This window comes from Bos taurus, chromosome 7 (genome assembly GCF_002263795.3).
Source record: "Bos taurus isolate L1 Dominette 01449 registration number 42190680 breed Hereford chromosome 7, ARS-UCD2.0, whole genome shotgun sequence".
In the NCBI taxonomy this organism is placed as follows: domain Eukaryota; kingdom Metazoa; phylum Chordata; class Mammalia; order Artiodactyla; family Bovidae; genus Bos; species Bos taurus.
This window is the reverse complement of record NC_037334.1, coordinates 98720662-98745523: the sequence shown is the minus strand read 5'-3', so window position 1 is coordinate 98745523 and position 24862 is coordinate 98720662. Positions and strand designations below refer to the sequence as shown.

At 38.5% G+C, this 24862-nt stretch overlaps 1 pseudogene; it reads right to left on the bottom strand.

Moving 5' to 3' along the window:
* The window catches only part of LOC112447531 (uncharacterized), a 143323-nt pseudogene that overhangs the window by 41791 nt on the left and 76670 nt on the right, over window positions 1-24862 (bottom strand).

The window sequence follows — 24862 nt, the reverse complement described above, 5'->3', positions numbered from 1 at the left end:
AAAAAAAAAAAAGGTCATAGTCACTGTTTGGTAGTCTGCTGCCATTCTGATCCATTACAACTTTCTGAATCCTGAAAAAGCCATTACATCTGAGAAGTATGCTCAGCAACTCAATGAGATGCACCAAGACTGCAAGGCTTGCAGCTGGCATTGTCCACAAAAAGGGCCCAATTCTTCTCCACGACAATGCCTGACCACATGTCACACAACAAACACTTCAAAAGTTTAACAAACTGGGCTACAAAGTTTTGCCTCACCACATTCACCTGATCTCCTGCCAACTGACTACTACTTTTCCAAGAATCTTGACAACTTTTTGCAGGGAAAATACTTCCACAAGCAGCAGGAGGCAGAAAATGCTTTCCAAGAGTTCCTCAAATCCTGAAGCAAGGATTTTTACACTACAGGAATAAGCAAACTTATTTCTCAGTGGCAAAACTGTGTTAATTGTAGTGGTTCCTATTTTGATTAATAAAGATATGTTTGAGCCTAGTTATAATGATTTAAAATCCGTGGTCGAAAACCACAAGTATGTTTGCACCAACCTAATAAATACTAAACAGTTCCAAGTAGTTTGTTATTATTATGCCTTGTCCTGGATCAAATTTTTACTTCCATTCTTTGAAACTGGTATGTTCCAATGAGATTTTTTTTTTTTTTAGCACCAGAGTTTTGGAGATAACTTTGGTTGAAAAAAAAATAAGCAAAGACAGAAAGATAAAAGACATTTTGTGCATTTTGTGGCAATGGCTTATATTTACATATCATTTCATTGTATTAAAAAAAAATGTCCAAAATGCTATTGAAATGGCAACCCACTCCAGTGTTCTTCCCTGGAGAATCCCAGGGATGGCAGAGCCTGGTGGGCTGCCGTCTATGGGGTCGCAGAGTCGGACACGACTGAAGCGACTTAGAAGCAGCAGCAGCAGACAGCATGAGTTCTAACATGCTGTTCCTAACAACAGCAAACTTAAAGTTGGATATCTATTGTCTCTGTGCATGTTAAGTCGCTTCAGTCTTGTCCAGCTCTTTTCGATCCTATGGACTGTGGCCTGCCAGGCTCCTCTGTCCTTGGAATTCTCCAGGCAAGAATACTGGAATGGGTTGCCATGCCATTTTCCAGGGGATCTTTCTGATTCAGGGATTGAATCCACATCTCTTACATCTCCTGCATTGGCAGGTGGTTTCTTTACCATTATTGCCACCTGTCTGTTGTTTAAATAAGAAACAGTTTGATTTTTAGGGTCTATTTCTATAAAATGACTTGCCAAATAAATGTTGGTTGTAAGATGATCTCATTAGATTTTTTTTTTTTCAGATAAATAATGGCTCAGCTGAAATAATGGCAAAAGTCTTGACTGTCATTTCAGTGCATCAGTACTATACACACATGTCATATAAAGATTTCAACTGGACACTAGGTCAATGCAGAGAAAGATCTGGAAGAAATTATAGGTTTTTGACAAAAGAAAACGGTTCCAGAAATTGGAAGTGGCAGGGTCCATGCAAACAAGAATAGAAAAAGAGAGAAGAGACCCAGAAAATTTATAGCAGGGAAGGGTTAAAATAAGACTTAGGAATATAAGTAACACCAGATCCATAACAGAGGAGCATAGAGGCCAAGGTGGGAACCATTTAGGCCCTATATGTATATGAAACTGAGGGAGAGGAATACTGAGTGCTCCCTGAAGGACACATTTCTGTGTAGGTTACTACTCTTACTGCCGTGTATATTTCAATGTAGATCTGATTCTCTCTGCCCTAGGGTAGTGGAAGCTAGGACTCCGAAGAAAAACTACTTTGAGAGAATATTCTGCCCAAAGAAAAGAACAGACTACAGAGTGGATTTTCTTTACAGTGGAAACGCTTACCAGTCTCAGACGGACCACCACCATAGCCTTAGTTGGTTGCTTCCTACTCCACTCTTTTACATTCATCTCAAATGATTATTTCATGGGTTCATCTCTGTCCTCATATTTCTGATACCTCCTCTCTCTGGCTTTGCTCCCTTGTCCACACTGAGAAAATAAAAACAATCAGGAAAGAACTCCTAAAAGTTGCCACCACCACACCTCTTCCCCTGTATCTTCCTTTCCTTTTATGGACATCGTCTGTCCTAACTAGAGCCAACAGAAACACCACATTTCTTGTTTTACAGCAAACTCCTTGAAAAAGTCTATTTTCACTGTTGACTTGTTTCACTTCCATTTTTTTTTTTTTTTTTCCTGAACCCATTCCAGTCAGATTTTTTAAGTCACCAGTGACCTTTGAGTCATTTTGAGTCAGACTTCAAAGATCATTTACTTGATCTTTCAGCAGCCTTTCACACAGATGTTTAATTTCCACTAAGCAGGGTCTTTAGTTTGCTAGGTTTTTAGCAGACACATTTGCCTGGTTCTTCCTACTTCTCTGGCCCTTTCTCAGTCTCTTCTGCTATTTCTTTGACTCATTAGAGTTTCCCAAGAGGGCTGGGGTGGGGGGTAGGGGGGGCGTCCCTTGATGGTCTTGTTGCTTTCAACACCAACTATGTATTAAATGGGCTTCCCTAGTGGCTAAGTCAGTAAAGAAACAACCAGCAATGAGGGAAACCTGGTTTCGATCCCTGGGCTGAGAAGATTTCCCTCCAGGAGGGAATGGCAACCCACTCCAGTATTCTTGCCTGGAGAATCCCCACGGACACAGGAGCCTGGCAGGCTACAGTCCATGGGGTCGCAAAGAGATGGACATGACTGAGTGATTAAGCACAGCACTGCATACCTAGAAATCTAATTGTCTCTGGGTCAAACTTAAATTAAAAAATTTACCGTTAACAATTCCTGTTAACTGAAAAAGGTTATTAATTTAGGCACTCATTTATTCACTCATTTATTCAGCAAAGAGATATTTATTGAAGGCATATTATGTGTCAACACTAAAATTCACCGAAAATCACTGTCTTAGAGGGGAAGAAGACAAAATTTGACAATATGATAAATAAAATAAATAAGAAATAAAAGTGGAGCAGAGGGAGGAAATATTAATTCTGCATAAAGTAAAGCATTTAAAGCAGACCATTATTATTGGCATCTAAAATGGCTTGGGTGAAACCGTAGGTGATTACACTGAAAAAGAAGATAAAGGCCACGTCAAGTTCTTTGAAACACAAAGAATTAAAAACTGTTCTAAAAGTTATTAAAGGAGTCAATGTGGTTGATGGTATATCATAGACGCATTTTAGAAAGGTAAAATGCTCTGGGGTATGACGGACACATTGGGGCAAGAGAAAGTGTTAAGGCAGGGGGAACCATTACAGTTAAAAAGAGAATAATGTGGAAGGTATAAATTAAGGCAATGCACTAATTGGCTTAGATATGATCACCAACCCCCATTCATACAGATTTAGGCACTGACTTATTGTCATCCACTCTGTCACTATTTTTTAGGAAATTCAGCATCAGTTAAGTGATTCATATGACACCCAGCACCTCTTGGACTTTTGAACTCTTCATCTCCAAAATTTTATATCCTCAGCTATGCAAGTCCAAGGTCTGTATTTACCTGCTAACTGGGCTTCCTCTGATTTATTTTTTCACTCTTGGAACACCACCACTGGGCTCCTTGATTTCCTCCATGAGCAGTATTTCCATAGTCAATGCTTTAATCTCCTCAAAGCCATCAATCCAATGACTTCATACAGAGAGTTCTGTTCCTATAAACCTCTTTAAAACATCCTTCACTCTTTCATACACAAATTCCAAACTTGCACGAGATCAATTTTCTTACTCTTCCAAGGCTGGTTCTGAGCACTTCCTGAATAAAACATGCATATACACTGATTATTTACCACTTAAATACATCAGTCCATTTAGCAAATATGTTTTGGATGCCTCCTATATGCTGGATTCTGCTCTAGGCTTGGGGGATTCAGAGATGAGCAAGACAAAAGCCTTGTCTCACTAGCTTTTCCATTCTAATGAATGAAATCCATAAACAAAAGAGAGAAAGGAAACATTTACATCAAGCAACTTCAGTTGGCAGTAAACATCAAAAATCCACATCAAGGTAAATGGATAGAGATCAGGTTGGAAAGTCAATTGCATTGGATGTTGGGGGAAGTCTTTCTCAGGTGATGAAATCAGAGCTAACAATTGAAAGGTGGAAAGAAAGAGCAAGCATGATGTAAAACCAAGAAAAGAGTCAGCCTGCACTTGGCTCCTGCTTCGTTCAGGGTTGAGGGTCACAGGCTTCAAGGCCTTCCAATGGCCTTTGAGGCCCTAGAGCAAGGAAGGTCCCTGTCACCTCTCTGGCCTCAGCTTCTTTTACTCACCTGTTGGCTCACTCTGTTCCAGCCACGCAGGCCTGCTGGACGGACAGAGAGCAGGCAGGCTGCCTGGTGAAGGTGTCCACAGGCTCTGAAATGGCTCTTGTCTCTCCCTAGAGCACGGTTCTTCCTGGCTAACACCCTCAGTGAGCCTACACACAACCAGAATCGTGCTGGGCACGTAGTCTCTGTTGACTATTGATTTTTTTTTTTTTAACTAGCTGAATTTTTATTTTGGTTTCCACCTAGTTTCATGGGGAAGTTTACATAGGCCTTTTAAGGAGTCCCCAGCCCTATTTCCGTGACAACAGAGGCAGGCACAGGGGACTTGCTTTGCCCACATACTTTCTAATTAAAAATTAAAATCAGCAAACACTTTACCAGAAAATATAAAACACACCTCTGGTGTGCTTTTAGTCTGCAGACCTAATTTTGAGGTTTCTGATTTAAGGACTCAGCCTTTGGAAAACCACGGTCAGTCCCAACAATTTCTGCTTTTGTGTTGTATCACATTGCTCTCTTATAGCAGTGAATATAGGATCTATGTACTGTTGGAAGGGAAGTGATGGAAAAGAAGAAAATACAGGAAGAAAAGAGTGGGAAAAAAAAACAAATTGAAATGGTTTTCTCTCTCAAAATATGAGTGTAGATTTTACAAACTGTTTCAAGCACCGAAAGATTTCTCTGAAAGTTGTTTGAAATGTTTGTGTATCAGCAAAAGACTGGTAAAGGGACTTTGTATTTCATCAGGAAAATTTAAACTCTCTGATTCATATTCTTTTTTCTCTAAGAGAAGTGTAGTTAGAGCAGTGCTTCTCCAACTTTATGTACAGTGAATTACCCGGGGATCTTGTTAAAAAGCAGAATTTAAGCAGTTAAGGTGTGGTGCCTGTGGTTTCACATTTCTAACACACTCTCAGGAAATGCTGATGCTGCTGGTGCTAGGACTATAATTCAAATTTGGCTCAGACTATGTTTCACTTAAAAGAGTCTATACAGTTGTTCTATATAACGTATTTTGATGTGTGCAGGTTAAAGCATTTCGCAGAGGTTAAAACTTATTTCACAGAGTAATAAGAAAATTAAAAAGTTCAATAATTTTATTTGGTTTATTGCTTTATTCAGGGAATGAGTTATCAGTACAGCACATCTAGAATCTTAGTTAATGGTCCTTAGTATTACACACTAGATTATTCACTTCTAAATTTTTAACAATACCTAGAATTTGAATTTTTGCTGTATATTTTTAAGAAAAAAATTTCATGTGTATTTTTAAGAGAAAGTGTTTAAATCTTGTATTAATAAAAATTGATCAGTAACATTTCCTCTCTCATACATACAGAGACACAATTTTTAATGGAAGAAAGAACATAAATCGTCTTTAAGTAACTTGAAATCATCTATAGTATTTTAACTTTATACATTTAAATGTTAGTAAAGTATCTGGACTCATCACTTCATGGCAAATAGATGGGGAAACAGTGGAAACAGTGTCAGACTTTATTTTGGGGGGCTCCAAAATCACTGCAGATGGTGACTGCAGCCATGAAATTAAAAGACACTTACTCCTTGGAAGAAAAGCTATGACCAACCTAGACAGCATATTAAAAAGCAAAGATAATACTTTGCCAACAAAAGTCCATCTAGTCAAAGCTATGGTTTTTCCAGTAGTCATGTATGGATGTGAGAGTTGGACTATAAAGAAAGCTGAGTGCTGAAGAATTGATGCTTTTGAACTGTGGTGTTGGAGAAGACTCTTGAGAGTCCCTTGGACTGCAAGGAGGTCCAACCAGTCCATTATGAAGGAGATCAGCCCTGGGTGTTCTTTGGAAGGAATGATGCTGAAGCTGAAACTCCGGTACTTTGGCCACCTCATGCGAAGAGTTGACTCATTGGAAAAGACTCTGATGCTGGGAGGGATTGGGGGCAGGAGGAGAAGGGGACGACAGAGGATGAGATGGCTGGATGGCATCACTGACTCGATGGACGTGAGTTTGAGTGAACTCTGGGAGTTGGTGATAGACAGGGAAGCCTGGCATGCTGCAGTTCATGAGGTTGCAGAGAGTTGGACATGACTGAGCAACTGAACTGAACTGAAAGTAGAATATGAAAATTGAAATGAAAGAAATAGGCCTCTTAAATGAGTTTTTTAAAATTACATTTGTTTCAACATATTGACAAAGTTATCAAAGAGATATTGAAATAAAATTTACCTCAAAGAAATTTCATGAATATGTGATTATATTATATAAACTCATTAATGCAGAAACTTCAGAACACAAATATCTGGTTTAAAGAAAAGTGTTTCAATCAGCCCTTTATTCTGTTTAATTAATTCCATAAGAGAGACTATTTTTTCCCCTTACTCTCCCCTTCTTACATGACCCTGGAGATACAGAATTTACTTCCATAAGGACTGACCTCCAAGTATACTTGGGGAAAAAAAAAACCATTATCACTATGCAAGAAAATATTTTAAAATTAAATGCAACTTGAACAAATCTTTACCATCAAAACACTATGTATCATTAGTAAGTTGCTAGAACAAAGTAGGAAATATGAATTTTTCCAATGTTAAAACCATAGTACTCTTTTCTGTAAACTCCCTTGGCAATCTCAAGTTTCTTACCTTAAATATCACATAAAGAAGATAAAGGCCATCAAGTAAAAAGGGAATGCAAGATTAAGGTATAGAATCCTCAAAGCCCACAGATACAAAGCAATAACAACACAATTAAATATTCCTCAGTTCAGTTCAGTTTAGTTTCTCAGTTGTGTCCAACTCTGCGACCCCATAGACTGCAGCATTCTAACCTCCCAGTTCATCACCAACTCCCAGAGCCTACTTAAACTCATGTCCATTGAGTCAGCAATGCCATCTAACCATCTCATCCTCTGTCGTCCCCTTCTGCTCCCACCTTCAATCTTTCCCAGCATCAGGGTCTTTTCCAATGAGTCATTCTTTGCATCAGGTGGCCAAAGTATTGGAGTTTCAGCTTCGGCATCAGTCCTTCCAGTGAATAGTCAGGACTGATCTCCTTTAGGATTGACTGTTTTGATCTCCTTGCAGTCCAAGGGACTCTCAAGAGTCTGCTCTAGCACCACAGTTCAAAAGCATCAATTCTTTGGTGCTCGGCTTTCTTTATAGTCCAACTCTCACATCCATACGTGACTACTGGAAAAACCTTGGCTTTGACTAGGCCTTTGTTGGTAATTCCTGCTGTGTGTTTATTTAATAACAGGCTCAGTAAAATTATAAGTAGGAGGTACCTTTTTGGCACTTGAAAGAGATATAGCAAAGTACTTATCAATTTATACAGCAATTAATACATTTACTGGACCTATCACCTTTTTGTAGAATATAGGAAACCATTTTTAATTAAAAGTAAGATTTATATAAATACCTTTGTGAAAACTCTATGATAAGTTAAGAAAATTATTTATTTTGTGAAGTTTATGATCACAGATAGAAGCTATGCCTTATGCCAACACACCTTTGATTGCCATGGCCAAAACAGAGTATATTCAGCAAATATTTGCTTACTGGAACACAGTGTCCACTGAGACTGACAAGTATTACACATTTTTCCTTACATCAGTTCAGTTCAGTCGCTCATTCATGTCCGACTCTTTGCGACCCCATGAATCGCAGCACGCTAGGCCTCCCTGTCCTTAATTACAGTTGTTTGCATTATTTTAGAGGACTTCTTCATAGGCAGAAGAAATAAACATTCTCATACCAGCTAAGAGTTGGCCCAGGTTATAAATCTGGGAGAAACTGATTTTCTTTACAGTTTAATGGAAATAACACTAATTGTCCTTTTTTTTTTTTTTTTTAAGTCATACCTATCCAATAGAGATCTCTTTTGGCCATGGGAAAAACATTTAGCATTCTCCAAGCTCAACAAAATTTTAAGTATCAGTGGCATTTGATAGCTTGTTATTTGTCAAGAATGACCAGGATACTCCAACCCCTTGTTTACCTGATTTATTTCTTGTCAACAGTTTAGACTCAAGAACCATCTTTCCGCGAGAGTTTTCTGAATTGTTTGTTTATACTTCAGCTGACATTTCCTTCTTCCTGGGGCCACACTGGCATTTCATATGGATCTCTCAGCGCCAGGCCCACTGTATTATAACAGGTTGATTTCACTCCCATCTCCTCTATTAACCACCAGCTTCACCAGGGAGGGGACTGGGGCCAGCCCAGATTTCCCTCTCTCATGCCTAATATACTACCTGAGTACAATAGAGACTCTACCAAGAAGCTTGATAGATTAGATAAGGGGCTAGATGAATCATGAGTACATTTTCTCTTCAATGTATGGGCTTATTAAACACTTAAAATATGGCAACATCCAAGTTTCAAACACCACCTGTATTGTAACATATAATCCCCACTACATTTCCAAGAGGAGGGAACAATTATTAATTCTATGAAAGTAATGAGGAAACCAAGGCTCGAAAGGTTAATATATTCAAATGCCATGTAACTAGCAACTGATAAGGCTAAAATATAAATTCAGGCCTCTTGAGTTGCTTACTGCATGAAACCTTGAAACAGGACAGGAGCAGAGGAGAAAGACTGGAACATTTCAGACAAATCTGAGCCTGTGACATAGCAAAAGCTACTATCCACAGAAATGTTCAATCCTTATATTTTAGCTATGAACTCACCATGAAACATTGCCCTCATGTGGATTTGGGAATTTCCAACCTTGGCCATGCTGTATTACATCATACCCCACAAACAAGGTTTTAAGTTCTTTTTCTGGCTCTTCAGAATTCACAAATCATTAATCTACCTCCACTTTCAAGTCTATAGCACACAGTGAGCCAGGGCAGTCCAGATAAGAGAGCAGAGAGGCCAAGGGAAAACAAGAGAGGGAGGAAACATACAATAATCGAAATACTTTAACTCTGTTCCATGCTTTTTTGTTAAATGTTTATGTCAGAAATGTATTTGTAACCTGGCAAACCACAAGTAGCAGTTGATAAATACATGCCACTTAATAAAAAAGAGATTAAATAAAAATTACAATTAAAACAAGCATCATATATAAATCATATGTTACTATTTCTACTTCATGATATACCATGTTGAAAAAGAAAATTGAACAAAAGAAAAAAACATGAATTTGCTATTTTTGTTTGTTTTTATGGGGTCGTAATCTATTAGAAGTTTTGATTAACTAAAAATCTGACTTATACACACTGGGTTTTCAGACAGTGAAAAAATGGTAGAATAGAATTCAGCTTAACATAGATTTAAGTGATGCTAAGAGTGTATGAATAGAGCCCAGACATCATTCATGTAGAGCTCCAAGTTCCACACAATTAACAAAAGGAGTTACTGATCATCCAGAATAAAGGACATGAGTCAGTAGCACTTTAGCACTTACTTTTTTCAGAAATGGTGATGGGTTTTACTAAGCTTTTCAAACTCATTTATGTAGTGCTTTATTAAAAATACAAGCAAGAATGCTAACGCCATATGTTTTTCTCAGTACTGCTAACCACTGCATCTTCTTTCTCTATGAACTACTGGGTTTATCTTATACTAAAATTTATCGAATAAAAAAAATACATGAAATAAAAAATATGGTTCCCCGTCTCCTTTGCATGACAAGCAAAATTGAAAAAGTTTCTTATGATCAACAACATGCATTTAGTATCCAAAAAAAAGTTATACATGAAGTAAAAAATATGGTCCTGCTTCTCCTTCACATGATAAGGAAAACTGAAAAAGTTTTTAATGATCAACAACATGCATTTAGTATCAAAAAAATTTATACATGAAATTAAAAATATGGTTCCCCTTCTCCTTAGCATGATAAGCAAAACTGAAAAAGCTTCTTATGATCAACAACATGCATTTAGTATATGTATATATCACAAATCCTGAGAGAAACCAGAAGAGATGAAAGGTATGGTGTCTAACCTTGAGCAACCGAGGCTGAGTGAATTGCCATGGACACCATGGGTGAGCAAGACTGAGCTGAAGGAGTTCAGTGGCCAGTGCATGCACATTGTCTAGGTGTGCCTCCTTGAAGCCACTCATTGACCACATTGCTACCTGTGCCTCTGCTTGGTGCTTGCAAGAGCTGTAAGAGTAAGCTTTAAGCATATATTCTTTCAGCATGGAACTTTTCCATGAACTCGGTCATGATCTGGTCTTATTAGTCAAGTATTCTAGGCAACTGGAAAGGAATGCTTTGACTCATTCAGATAATCAGAAAAATGCTTTCTTTCCGAAAACAAGTATGGGAAAGAATAGTCACCAAATCCCTTATTTTTTTTTTTTTTGGAAGTTCCATAATACTAAATAGAACTTGACACAGAAAATAAAAAACACAATAACCTGACATTTTAAATTCAATATTTAGTAACAATTTTATGGTAGTGGGCATTGATGAAGACTCCCACTCAGGCTTTATTACTTTAATAAAACAATTTTAGTACACTTACTATTCTACAGTAGCATTTTATTATGAATTACCAATAGCAAACTACCCTTGTCAAAATAAATAAAGCAAGTACATCTCAGGATTCCACATTCCTAATTTTATAATGTTGTCTTTTAACATTCATTGCAACTCATTTGCACAATTTAGTTATCTCTTGGGAATACTCAAGTCTTTAGTGTGAATTACTATAGCATTAAGTATGAAATGACAGATGCTTCAAGAAATTTTAAAAGAAATGCACTCAGGCAAAGATTAATGGCAAATAGTGTATCTCCTTCTACATTTACAGCTCCTACAATGAAAGCAGATGGACCACAAATATGCTTTTTGCCAAGTGGTCATTTTTAGGAGCAGAACTGCTAACACAGCAATATTCTAAGTCCATTTTTCCAACACAATCCCACATAGAAACTCAACATCCTATAGCAGAAAGAACCCTGAAGAGACATCAGATAAGATTCTATCCAGTCCTTGAATGACTCCATGCATCATATGGGTCCTTCATCTGTCCTGGAAGGCTGCCTTCCACACTGCACATACTTCTGAGTCAAGAATATCTGGTGTTGTTCAGGGAGTTGATAAAGTAGTTTGTAATTTATATAGCTCTTTCTTCTCTACATTATTTCATTTTCACCTCTCCATAGTACGGAGTCTAACAGGTAGGGAAACTGCTGCACCTATAAGAAGTAAATTATAAGAGCATTCTGCTACAAAGTGCCAAAATCAGTACCATAACCTACATATTCTAAGTCCTTGTGGGTTTATTATTAGATTAGAAAGCTCTCTCGGTTCATGACCCCGTAAAGATTTCATATACCAAAAAGACTGGTCAGAGAGAGCAAGGCACATGAAAAATTTGCTAATGTGCACTTCCGTCTAAATTAATAAATCCCCACCCAAATTAAATAATCTATGTGCCCAACCTTTGAGGGAATATGGTTATCTTTTATGAGTAACAACTAGAATCACCTTGAGCTAGTGTTTTTTGAGCTCTTGCTAACTCTCAGAAGGAATCATTGATAACATCTCTTTGGAGAAACCATTATCCCCACATTTAACACACCATGGCTATACAAATACTAAGTTCTTAATGCATTCCATACCTGCTTTAGCTTAAATTACAGCAATTGAAATTATGTAAAAACTAAGAAAAATGCCAACGCTGAACATATATGTCATCAAGTACATGGTAAACTATTGTTGTAAGTCTAGTTGGTATGAGAGAGGAAATACAAAATGGAACTTTAAATTAAACCTAGTTATAAATATTAAATACAGAAACGATGACTATCATATTCTTGTTATTATTCTTATACCCCCAAAGAAATCCCTATGCTATTTCTTCTTCGGGGATTCTTTATTCTCAACCCATCCTCCAATCCACTTTTTTGCCTGAAGAGTTCCTGCTTACACTGCTTGGACCCCAGTTCTCAGTCTTTAGGTGTGGCTTTCCTAGACAATTTAAACACATCCTATCTACTCCTCTTCTATGATACCCAATTTAACTGTATTTCTCTTTCAATATTTCTCATTTGCATTAGTTATTACTTGACACAGTTATTACTTTACACATTTATCCTACACTTGAATTATAGAGTCCCTCACATAAAGGACCATATATATTTATTTTTTGGTGGGTAGGGTATACTGAACACCTAGAACAGAGACTCAATAAAGATCTAGAATTACTGTATAAACAAAGTGAGAAGACATGAAGTACTGAACTGTGATGACTAAAAGTCAGTAAACCACATCATAAAATTAAGTGTAATATTTCCTTATAGTCCATATATAACTTACTGCAGTAGCAGGTGTAAAAACAATTTAATAAAAGTCAAGAGGGAAAAGCATTTGTATCTTTCCATAGCACTGGAAAGAGAGGAGGGACAAGTTTAAGATTATCATAGTCCATCAAATTATCTCTTATCTCTTCTGGACATGAGTCAAATGGGTTCACTAATTTGTACTAATGAACAGAAATCCTTAGGTAAATCATCAACTTCCTTTTGAAAGGAGGCCAAATTAATATTAGGATGGGTCAAAGTTAGATTCAGAATCTTTAGAAATGACTATTTGAGTGGATTTAACTTACCTTCCCATGATAACTGATAGCAGAAGCAGTCATTTAATTGGAAAGCTTCATGAAATAAAGCAGGACATACTGAAATCCTATTCCTCAGTTTTCCATGAACCACTTATCTCTAAAGAAAAATGAAGTTACCTTTGTATTTAGCAATTAGTTTTTAGTTAAATGTCACACAATCTCAATCTTTGATCAAAAAATTAGACAACTTTGACAGTTTACTTCTAAAATTAACAAACAATGCCAAATGTATGTGATAGTTAAAATGTTCACTGTAAATATACAAACTCTTTACCATGAATAATTCTTAATAGTAACACAGAGTTCCCCAAGACAGAATTGCAAAAGAGCATCCTTAGATTTGGGGGTTGTTGTCACAAATGTAGATGTTAAAAAAAAAAAAAAAAAAAAAAAAACCTATTTCATCAGTTCAGAAGATCAATGAGCTTTAGTAAAGAGATATAGAAGATAATGAAACACTGTTAAATAAGAAACATAAATTGATCTCAGATCTGCTTTCCTCGTGGCTCAGATGGTAAAGAATCTGCTTGCAAAGCAGGAAACCTAGGTTCTATCCCTGGGTTGGGAAGATCACCTGGAGAAGGGAACGGATATCTACTCTAGTCTTCTTGCTGGAGAATTCCATGGACAGAGGAGCCTGGTGGGCTACAGTCCATGGGGTCGCAAGAGTCAGACACACCGAATAACTTTTTTCATACTTCTTTGATCCTTTATTTAAAAGAAAAAAAAAAAAAAACATAAAAACAGGAGGATAAAAATCTACATACTGATTACCAACACAAGGAATCTTGCAGACAGGGGAATCTGGATGGTGGTAGAAATGAAACTAGTGACCCTGCTCCCAACCATCAGTCCTGAGATTTAAGATGAAAGGCAGCTCCCTTGCTGCAGAATATATAGGTGGAGTCTTCATATGCTGTGAAACCTTCAGGGGCAGAGTAAGGGAGAGAAGCATTTTTATCCTCAGAAAGTAGTAAAAAAGAGATACCCTCAAAATTCAGGACCCAGGGCAGAACCCTAAGAGTAAAAGGGGGGTTCATATTTCAGAGCATCAGTGGCTGACCTGGGTACTGGGAGTCACTGCAGCCACAGAACAGGAGGGGACAAGGGGGTGGCTCTGCTGGAAGTGAGTGCAAGAAGCCTCCAGAAGGTAGTAGAAATAGCTGCACCAAGACAGACTTGTAGGCTAACGCTCTTCCTTCCTTGCTGGCTTTGCGTACTTGTTCAAGTTCATGACTCACTAAACCTGTCCCTTTAATAGAAGAGGAGAATATGAACACCAACATGTTATCAGTGTTTCCCAGGAAAACAGAAGCCACTTTATGTGTTCTAACTGTGAAGGGATTAATACAAGCAGTAGAGAATTACCCAGCCATTGAAAGAGCTGGGCAGTGAAGTCCAGGCAAGTCACAGCTGACCACCTCGGCCTGAAGCACTGCTAAGGTTTTGTTTTGTTTTCAAGAGCTCACTTGAAGCTGCTGCAATCCATGCAAATACACAGAAGCTCCCATCAACTCTGCAATTGACTCTGCTCCCATTGACTCTGTCTGCAGTAATAAAGGGTGTGGTTCTCAGGAGCTGGCCAGGAAGCCAGTGTGCTCACTCATCTGCACAGCATTTGGCTAAACTCTTTTCAGACAACGATGCCCTACCTTCCTTCTGCCTTTCTATCAAACGGAAATACGTCTGCTTGGCATAGGCCAACTGCAACGTACAGGGAGAGGAATTCTAAAAAATGAAGGCCTTGGCTTTGGCTTTTCTGCACAGCAGAGAGGACCTTGCAAACAGGTGGTGACTAGGCAATTACCCAGCCTAACTGGAAATAAGGGTTAAAATAAGATTATGCATGATGAGTGTACAGTGAATATTGGCATTACTATTATTAATTTCATCATCACTATCATCACCTCTACAGGGCAGACACAACTGCTGGCAACACCAATTATGTAAAAGAGAATATGTCTCATTTGGTTCCAGGAAGAAGAACTGCACAAGAGAAGCAGAGTTTGATGGACCTTCAGGGAATGAAAACAACCCAGGAGGTTTTTTCCATTGTTGCTGTTGTTGTTGTTTAGTCACTCATTTGTGTCCAACTCTTTGCAATCCCATGGACTGTAGCCCACAAGGCTCTTCTGTGCATGGAATTTCCCAGGCAAGTATATTGGAGTGGGTTGCCATTTCCTCCTCCAAGGGATCTTCCCGACCCAGGGATTGAACCCGCATCTCTTGCAAGTCTCCTGCATTGCAGGCAGATTCTTCACCGCTGTGCCAAAATTTTATCAGTGGACTCATGTAACTTAAACAAGCAGAAATTAAACAATATTATCTTAGGGGAAAACAAGGAAGAAGAAAAGGAAGAGAAGGAAGGAGGGGGGAAGGAAGACTGGTAGTTGGAAGCAAAGGGTGAAAGAACCTTGAATTTCAAGCCAAAAGCTTTTGCTCTTTACTCTAGGTTAACCGTAACTGATGTGTTCTGTTTCTTAGCCTAATAACTGGAAAAACACCTACTGTATCTTGAATCAGCAGGAGACATGACAATGAGAAGGGCAGTTTTAGTTAGCAGGAGTTTAGAAAATAGAATCAAGCACAAGAAATTGAATAATCTAAATGCTAAAAATTATCACTGACATTTCAGCAAATTCACACAGCACATGCCTTATGTGCGACAAATTATAATACAGAGAAAATCAAATGCACTGACACACCAATACAGCAGAGTATCATCAGCAAAACCAACATGTACTGAGCCTCTCTAATATACACAGCTCTGCACTGAGATGTGTGGAGACCATGACCCACAGGCAGAGGCGGGAGACCAGCCAATGATAGACGACAGCACAAATTAGCTCATGCCAAGTGTCCACTGACTGCCACAGTCAAACCGTCAAGACAAGGAGGTCGCAGCTGAAATCAAGACACAAGAGCAGCTCTCCATCAAAGTGAAATAAAGTAAGAAAGTGGGTTCAAACTTCTCTCTTTGTAAGAGAGTGAAGAACAAGGGAAACAAAAGGAAAGTCGTTGGCAATGTTCCCAGAGTTCCAGGAGCCACAGAGCTGTTCACCATGCTCTGTGAGGTCGGTCACTGCAAGGGGGGTCATCAGTCAGTCTGGTCACATGGGGACACTCCCTCAGGCCAACTTAAAAGGAAAAAATAAAGACCTAAACAGTGCCATGGTATCAGTCCCAGGAATCTGGGAACAGGATGGTAAAAGTGGCATTTATGGTACAAATTAATCCAAATGACCAAGGAGGGCAAATGTTTCCGACACGAATGCTGTATGTCATAAAGGACCTTGTGACCATGTGTAAAAGAGTGGTGCACTTTGCCAGAAAGGTCATTTTGTTGACTTCAGCCTTTTTCTTAAGCCTTATCTGCCCAAAACATACACGTAGGTCGGCAGCATGCCAATATACTCAAGAATACATGAAGACATTTTACTACTTCTATTCTCATGCCTTTTGATGAACATTAAAGTGTTTTTTACCTGGCACTTTCTCACATTGGATTGAGTTCAACTACATTGGATTGCACTGGATTGTAACGGATGCTTTAGAAAAAAAAAAAAAAAATACTAATTCTAGTCATACATTCAGTGGTCACTCAAGAGGTTCTTGGTTACGAACAATGCAATGGTTTTGTGTTCCTCTAAGCAAATGAGGCCAGCTCCCCTTGTCTTCAGAGTTTAAAATACCACATCCCAGTTATAAAGGTGTTCTACAACATGCCCTCAGTTCATCATTCAGACACATCTTTTATTATAAATCTCAGATAGCACATTCATTTCTCTGTAACTGACCGTGGCCTTTCCCTACCTAAAATATCTTTTCTGCTCTTTTATGGAACATTGCGACTTGTTCCCAGTACGGACTGGCTTGTAACAAACTTCCCTCAAAAATTTAGAGAATAACGATGACCACATTTATTGTTTGTTATGTTTCCAAGTACTGGCGGGGAGGTTCTCACTGATTTTGTCTGTTCTCACTTAAGTGTCTGCACTTGGTTGGAAAGTTCCAAATAGCCCACCCATGTGGCAGGGCAGGCTGCTACCAGCTGGCGTGCCTTTGTTTTCTTCAACACGTCCTTTCCTCCTGCTCTAGCAAGACTGACTCAGGTATATCATGGTCTCAGAGCAGAATTCTAAGAGGGCAAAGAAGGAAGCTGCAAGGTCTCTTGAGCCCTAGACTTTGGAGATCCCACATCATTTCATCTATATTTTTACTAGGGTCAGTGAGTCAAAGCCAGATTTGACTCAAGGTGTGGTACAGGAGACTCTACATCTTGATGGAAGAAGCTATGAAGAATGTATGGCCATATTAAATCTACCACCATTCATCATCTGGTCATAATTATTTACATCCTCCCATATGTAAAATATAAGTTAAATAAGTAGGGTGACAATATACAGCCTCGACATACTCCTTTTCCTATTTGGAACCAGTCTGTCGGTCCGTGTCCAGTTCTAACTGTTGCTTCCTGGCCTGCATACAGGTTTCTCAAGAGGCAGGTCATGTGGTCTGGTGTTTCCATCTCTTGAAGAATTTTCCACAGTTTATTGTGATCCACACAGTCAAAGGCTTTGGCATAGTCAATAAAGCAGAAATAGATGTTTTTCTGGAACTCTCTTGCTTTATCCATGATCCAGCAGATGTTGGCAATTTGATCTCTGGTTCCTCTGCCTTTTCTAAAATGAGCTTGAACATCAGGAAGTTCACGGTTCACGTACTTCTGAAGCCTGGCTTGGAGACTTTTGAGCATTACTTTACTAGTGTGTGAGATGAGTGCAATTGTGTGGTAGTTGGAGCACTCTTTAGCATTGCCTTTCTTTGGGATTGGAATGAAAACTGATATTTTCCTGTCACAGAGTACATCATGAGAAATGCTAGGCTGGAAGAAGCACAAGCCGGAATCAAGACAGCCGGGAGAAATGTCAATAACCTCACATATGCAGATGAAACCACCCTTATGGCAGAAAGTGAAGAGGAACTAAAAAGCCTCTTGATGAAAGTGAAAGTGGAAAGTGAAAAAGTTGGCTTAAAGCTCAACATTCAGAAGACGAAGATCATGGCATCCGGTCCCATCACATCATGGGAAATAGATGGGGAAACAGTGGAAACAGTGTCAGGCTTTATTTTTTGGGGCTCCAAAATCACTGAAGATGGTGACTGCAACCATGAAATTAAAAAACACTTACTCCTTGGAAGGAAAGTTATGACCAACCTAGATAGCATATTCAAAAGCAGAGACATTACTTTGCCAACAAATGTCCGTCTAGTCAAGGCTATGGTTTTTCCAATGGTCATGTATGGATGTGAGAGTTGGACTGTGAAGAAAGCTGAGCACCGAAGAATTGATGCTTTTGAACTGTGGTGTTGGAGAAGACTCTTGAGAGTTCCTTGGACTGCAAGGAGATCCAACCAGTCCATTCTGAAGGACATCAGCCCTGGGATTTCTTTGGAGGGAATGATGCTAAAGCTGAAATTCCAGTATTTTGGCCACCTCATGCAAAGAGATGACTCATTGGAAAAGACTGATGCTGGGAGGGATTGGGGGCAGGAGGAGAAGGGGACGACAGAGGATGAGATGGCTGGATGGCATCATTGACTCGATGAACGTGAGTCTGAGTGAACTCTGAGAGTTGGTGATGGACAGGGAGGCCTGGCGTGCTGAGATTCATGGGGTCGCAAAGAGTCAGACATGACTGAGCGACTAAACTGAACCGAACTGAACTACTATGTAAAATACATTTACCTTTCCTAAAGGATCCTACAAGTCTTACCCCATAAGTAGCTGCTGCTGCTGCTAAGCCACGTCAGTCATGTTCGACTCTGTGCAGCCCCAGAGATAGCAGCCCTCCAGGCTCCTCCGTCCCTGGGATTCCCCAGGCAAGAACACTGGAGTGTGTTACCATTTCCTTCTCCAATGCATGAAAGTGAAAAGTAAAAGTGAAGTCACTTAGTTGTGTCTGACTCTCCATGACCCAGTGGACTGTAGCCTACCAGGCTCCTCCACCCATGGGATTTTCCAGGCAAGAATACTGGAGTGGGTTGCCATTGCCTTCTCCACCATAAGTAGCACTGGATTCAAAATCCAATATCTGATTATCTGTATCTTGTCCAGAGATTTCTAAGCTAAAAACACTGATGTAACAAAACACACACCCATACCCACACATACACACACCCATTCATATAACATACATTGGTAACATATGGACAAAATATTCTCAATAGAAATAATGTGAATACATAAGCTCAGTAGGAAGAATGGGAACATATAGAATTTACTGGCTCAGGCTAATTCTGATATGCAGCCCATCACTTATGGCCAGTTACCCTAACACTGAAGGTACAGGATAATCCTTGATCATAACCCATATATGCTCCTGAAGAATGGTTCCCTAATCCATTGTTCTCCTAAATTCTTGGTTCTTTCTCTCCATTCATGGGTCTACTCTCAAAGACACTTTTGCCCATGTTTAAGTAGTTCTCATGGTGCACTCTCTGTCCAGAGATCTCTTTTCTGTGAACTTCTGTCCCTAAAGGGCAAGTCCAAGTTGGTACCTTTTTCATCAATTCAATACCAAATATTGAGCATCTTTTCATGTGTTTGTTAGCCATCTGTATGTCTTCTTTGGAGAAATGTCTATTTAGTTCTTTGGCCCATTTTTTGATTGGGTCGTTTATTTTTCTGGAGTTGAGCTGTAGGAGTTGCTTGTATATTTTTGAGATTAGTTGTTTGTCGGTTGCTTCATTTGCTATTATTTTCTCCCATTCTGAAGGCTGTCTTTTCACCTTGCTAATAGTTTCCTTTGATGTGCAGAAGCTTTTAAGGTTAATTAGGTCCCATTTGTTTATTTTTGCTTTTATTTCCAATATTCCGGGAGGTGGGTCATAGAGGATCCTGCTGTGATGTATGTCGGAGAGTGTTTTGCCTATGTTCTCCTCTAGGAGTTTTATAGTTTCTGGTCTTACGTTTAGATCTTTAATCCATTTTGAGTTTATTTTTGTGTATGGTGTTAGAAAGTGGTCCAGTTTCATTCTTTTACAAGTGTTTGACCAGATTTCCCAGCACCACTTGTTAAAGAGATTGTCTTTAATCCATTGTATATTCTTGCCTCCTTTGTCAAAGATAAGGTGTCCATATGTGCGTGGATTTATCTCTGGGCTTTCTATTTTATTCCATTGATCAATATTTCTGTGTTTGTGCCAGTACCACACTGTCTTGATAACTGTGGCTTTGTAGTAGAGCCTGAAGTCAGGTAGGTTGATTCCTCCAGTTCCATTCTTCTTTCTCAAGATCGCTTTGGGTATTCGAGGTTTTTTGTATTTCCATACAAGAGTTGCCAGTCCAGGTTTGATGCACGACGCTGGATGCTTGGGGCTGGTGCACTGGGACAGCCCAGAGGGATGGTATGGGGAGGGAGGAGGGAGGAGGGTTCAGGATGGGGAACACATGTATACCTGTGGCGGATTCATTTTGATATTTGGCAAAACTAATACAATTATGTAAAGTTTAAAAATAAAATAAAATTAGAAAAAAAAATACCAAATATTCTTTAATCTAGAAATCACATGGCCTTCTATTCTTCTAAAATTTGCTTTCTAATCAGACATTTCCTTCTCTAGTGCATCTCTAGTTCCCCATACTAAATCATACACAGTTAGGAAAAGCAGATGGGCACCATCAGTCTCTGTCTAGAGACCTTCTTAGTCAGACCCATATGGGCATTTATTTAGTGCAATACCAATCTTTTGAATTACAGTTCAGTTCATTTCAGTCGCTCAGTCATGTCTGACTCTTTGTGACCCCATGAACTGTAGCACACCAGGCCTCCTTGTCCATCACCAACTCCCAGAGTCCGCCCAAACCCATGTCCATCCAGTCAATGATGCCATCCAACCATCTCATCCTCTGTCATCCCCTTCTCCTCCTGCCCCCAATCCCTCCCAGCATTAGAGTCTTTTCCAGTGAGTCAGCTCTTTGCATCAGGTGGCCAAAGTACTGGAGTTTCAGCTTCAACATCAGTCCCTCCAACGAACACCTAGGACTGATCTCCTTTAGGATGGACTGGTTGGATCTCCTTGCAGTCCAAGGGACTCTCAAGAGTCTTCTCCAACACCATAGTTCAAAAAATCAATTCTTTGGCACTCAGCTTTCTTTATTGTCCAACTCTCACATCCATACATGACCACTGGAAAAACCATAGTCTTGACTAGACGGACCAGTAAATGAATGTTTTAACTACTCTTCAGCCAGACACCATAGCTTCCAACCATGCCTTGTCTACTTTCCTAGCCTTTACCTATGGTCAGTCTCCTTGCCTCTGACTGTCACTCGGTCCCAAATATTAAACCCAAATATTTAGGTACCAAATATTTAGGGTTTTGTTACCGCAGAACATGTTTCCAGCTTATGTCTGGAAGTTTGTTTCCCACCAGCTGGGGCGCCTCAGTTCCTTGCATGGGGCCCCTCATTCTTCAGTCAGTAATAACAGCTTTTTGACATGATGGTCTCGGGGCAGCATTCCAAGCGCACAAGTCAGAAGCTACACAATGTCACTCCCATCTCATTCTATTGCTCAGAGAAACTGATAGGTTTGGTTCCCCTTCAAAGATCAAAGAAACAGACTCCACCTTGAGGCAGAGAATGTGAGGCCACATTTCTACCATGCACCTCTTATTAGATACTCTTATTCTTACCAGTTCTCTAGGTTAGGGACTCTATTACCAGGGTATCTCCAGTATTATTTGGCACAGTTTGTTATTTATCTGTACTTAATATTAATCCTACAAAATTTAAGAGTCACCATGGTATTACGTCTTAGTCATATGTCTTATGTTATATCTATGCAAATGTTTAAGACAACATGTTTTTAAAATTGAGGAAATATCTATTGGTCATTAAGCACTCATGAAAATCACCAGCCTTTCTAATATGCTCAGTCTTCCTTCTGCTAACAGAAATGTGAACTATGTGTCCTTGGGGAAAATAGTAAATTTCTTTTAAAACAATTATTTAGATTTTTTTTTTCCTTTTCTAATTTGGATTTTGTACATCAAATGGAATTGCAGTATAAGAAAACTTATAAAACCACCTTCAGAAAGGATACATATTGTCAAATAAGCTTCCAAAAAGTTAGACAATGACTTAAAATTTCTCATTTGAGAATGGATATATTTTTGATTATCAGTTGAACAATTTTCCAACCATATTGACCTTGCCCTCTATGAGGGAATTCCATGACGAGAATACTGCATAAAGTATGCTTTGTTGCCTTGTTGATATAATTAATTATTTCAACTAAATGTTTACATTCTTATTTTACTTCCACTTAAGCATACTTTAAAATAAAATTGAATGTGCCTCTGTTTTTCCCCAACAAAAGTAAAGTTTTATATATGAGGATGTAAATGCATTTCATTAAAGGTTAGATTTTTAATTAGTAATTTTTTCTTACACTAACTATGTGACATTGAGGAAATTTCCTGATCCCTTTGTATTTCTATCTTTAAGATAGAAAAGAGGAACTTCTTTCAGGTCTTACAGCTCGAAGACAACTTGTTCTCTACATGCCTCTTTGCTAATGCAATTCAAGGACTCATTCAATTTTTTTCACTACTCATCAGTTTCATTAACAAGAGCTTTAATACTTAGAAGGGAGGCTACAGTAGTAGATGATTAATGAGCCACAGCTTCAGCCCAAACATACATTCCCAAGTTGCTCAGCAAAATATAAACCAGTCAGGAAAGAAACACACATTGAGAGTGTGTGTGCTTGTTCAATTCTCATATGGTGGCTATTTTAATTTGTAGTTAATAAAGTTAGTACCTAGGAGATCTAACAAGAAAAAGAGATAATGAACAGATGTCTGCAAAATGAGGAGGAATGCCAAATACAAGGAAAAAGTAAAATTAGAATAAAAGTTTAAATTTAATTTACAGATAAACATTATTAAATTATTAAGTTCTCAGTTGTTCCTCTTTTCTTAAAGTATTTACACAAACTACTGTCCTCTGATCATAATGTCCCTTCTTCTCAGTTATTATTTTGACCTCTAAGAAAGGTTAAGATACCACAGAACTTTTAGATTATGGAATTTATAACTATACTTTTCTTACTGAAAGGAACAAAAGCTTCTTAGGCAAATAATTTCAGCTGGATCAGCTAATACATCGTCCACTGTGCTAAATCACTCAGTCTTGTCTGACTCTTTGCAACCCCATAGACTGTATAGCCCGCCAGGCTTCTCTGTCCATGGGATTCTCCAGGCAAGAATACTGGAGTGGGTTACCATTTTCTTCTCCAGAGGATCTTCCCAACATCTCTTATGTCTCTTGCATTGGCAGGTGGGTTCTTCACACTAGTACCACCTGGGAAGACTAGAGATGTCTGAGATATTCTATTTTGACAGAAAACAAAGACCACTGTGTTAAAGATACAGGAGCCAACCAGAAGACAGGCTCTTACTGTCCAAAGATCTCCATCTTTGTTTTAGCAAAATATAATAACGATAATAACAGCAACTGTAATATACATAGCTATGTCAAATAAATGAAGTTTTTGTAAGTTCATAATGGTATTTTAAAACATAGAGTTTATCATTGGAAGTAATTAGAATACCCACTCACTGTTCCAAAAACTGGTGGAGGGAATAACTGAGCGTTCATTTCATGAATTACATTTAGGGTATTCTAAATATAGTATAAGATAGGACAACAATAAATAAAACTACATAGTATGTAAAGATATAAAAATAGAAATGTTCTTGAAATCTCTTAAGCAAAGTTTTCTTAAATTCTCTAAAGATGAAGACTATCCCTAACTTTCCCTAAGTGCTTATGTGTTTTTCCCCATGCTCCTCCCAATAAACAAGAGCTCTGAGCTCCTCTGGTTCTCTGCTCCCTTCCTCCATGTGAGCACACTCTCTAACCTTGATGTTTCTCAAGGAAGAGCATGGAGAGTCCCAATTTGTTGTAGCCTTATCACACGTGTATTCTTCTCACTCTTTGTGAAAGCAATGAACTTGTTCTCAAATATCATTTTGCAATTTTTCAACCCAAAACAAGTCTTTGTTTTAGCTTAATAAATCTTCACTAATTGTCAAAGAGCTTCCATAGAAATGATCTCATTTAGTCATCAATAATGTTATTCTGAACACTATTACTCACTTGGAATGTTATCAGGAAGAGGGTACTTCAGTATTATAGTGTGGCTGTAGGATAGAAAGAAACCTACTGGAGAAGGAAGAGGAGGAAATAAAAAAGAAATAAGAGTAGATTTGAGTGGGGTATAAAAATAACCTGATGGAGTAGAAGAAAAAAGGATTGGGGAACTCAATGTAAAACAAGAGAAAAGATGAGGAAGAAACACAGAGATAATCTGTTGAAAAAAGGTTTAAAAACTTATGCAAAAAGAGGAAATGAAGATCAAAGAGGAAGGAGTGGAAAAGAAAATGATAGATTCAATAGGTTCTGAAATATGTTCATCAAGTTGAATGCTTACACCTCATTTCGCTGTCCATTTAATCTGTGGCTATTAAAGTAAGTTATAACTCAATGTATTATCTGTCCTTTGAGACGCTAATTAGCTGTCCTACAATTAAATGCTATTCAGGACTCCTCAGCTGTTCTTATCAAACCTTCAATTAGCTATAAACATACAGTCAACGCAGTCTTTGGGGAAAGATGATTCAACTGCAAAACTATAATTAAAAAAAACAAAAAACCTATGAGAGCAGTTTTTCTCAAAGTGTGACCCAAGTCTCTAGCATCAAAATCACCTAGAATCCTTAGTAAATGCAGATTCTTGAGTGCTAGCAGAATACACTAAATCAGAATTTCCAAAGGTGGGACCCAGGAAATTGCAATTTACTAAGAATCTCATCTTTTTTGATATGCAATAATGCTTCTTCTGCTAGGAAAAGAGTTAAGAGGCAGGGCAGGTTAGTCATCTAAAGTGGTGCTTACGTTTATAGCTTACTGGATCAGTA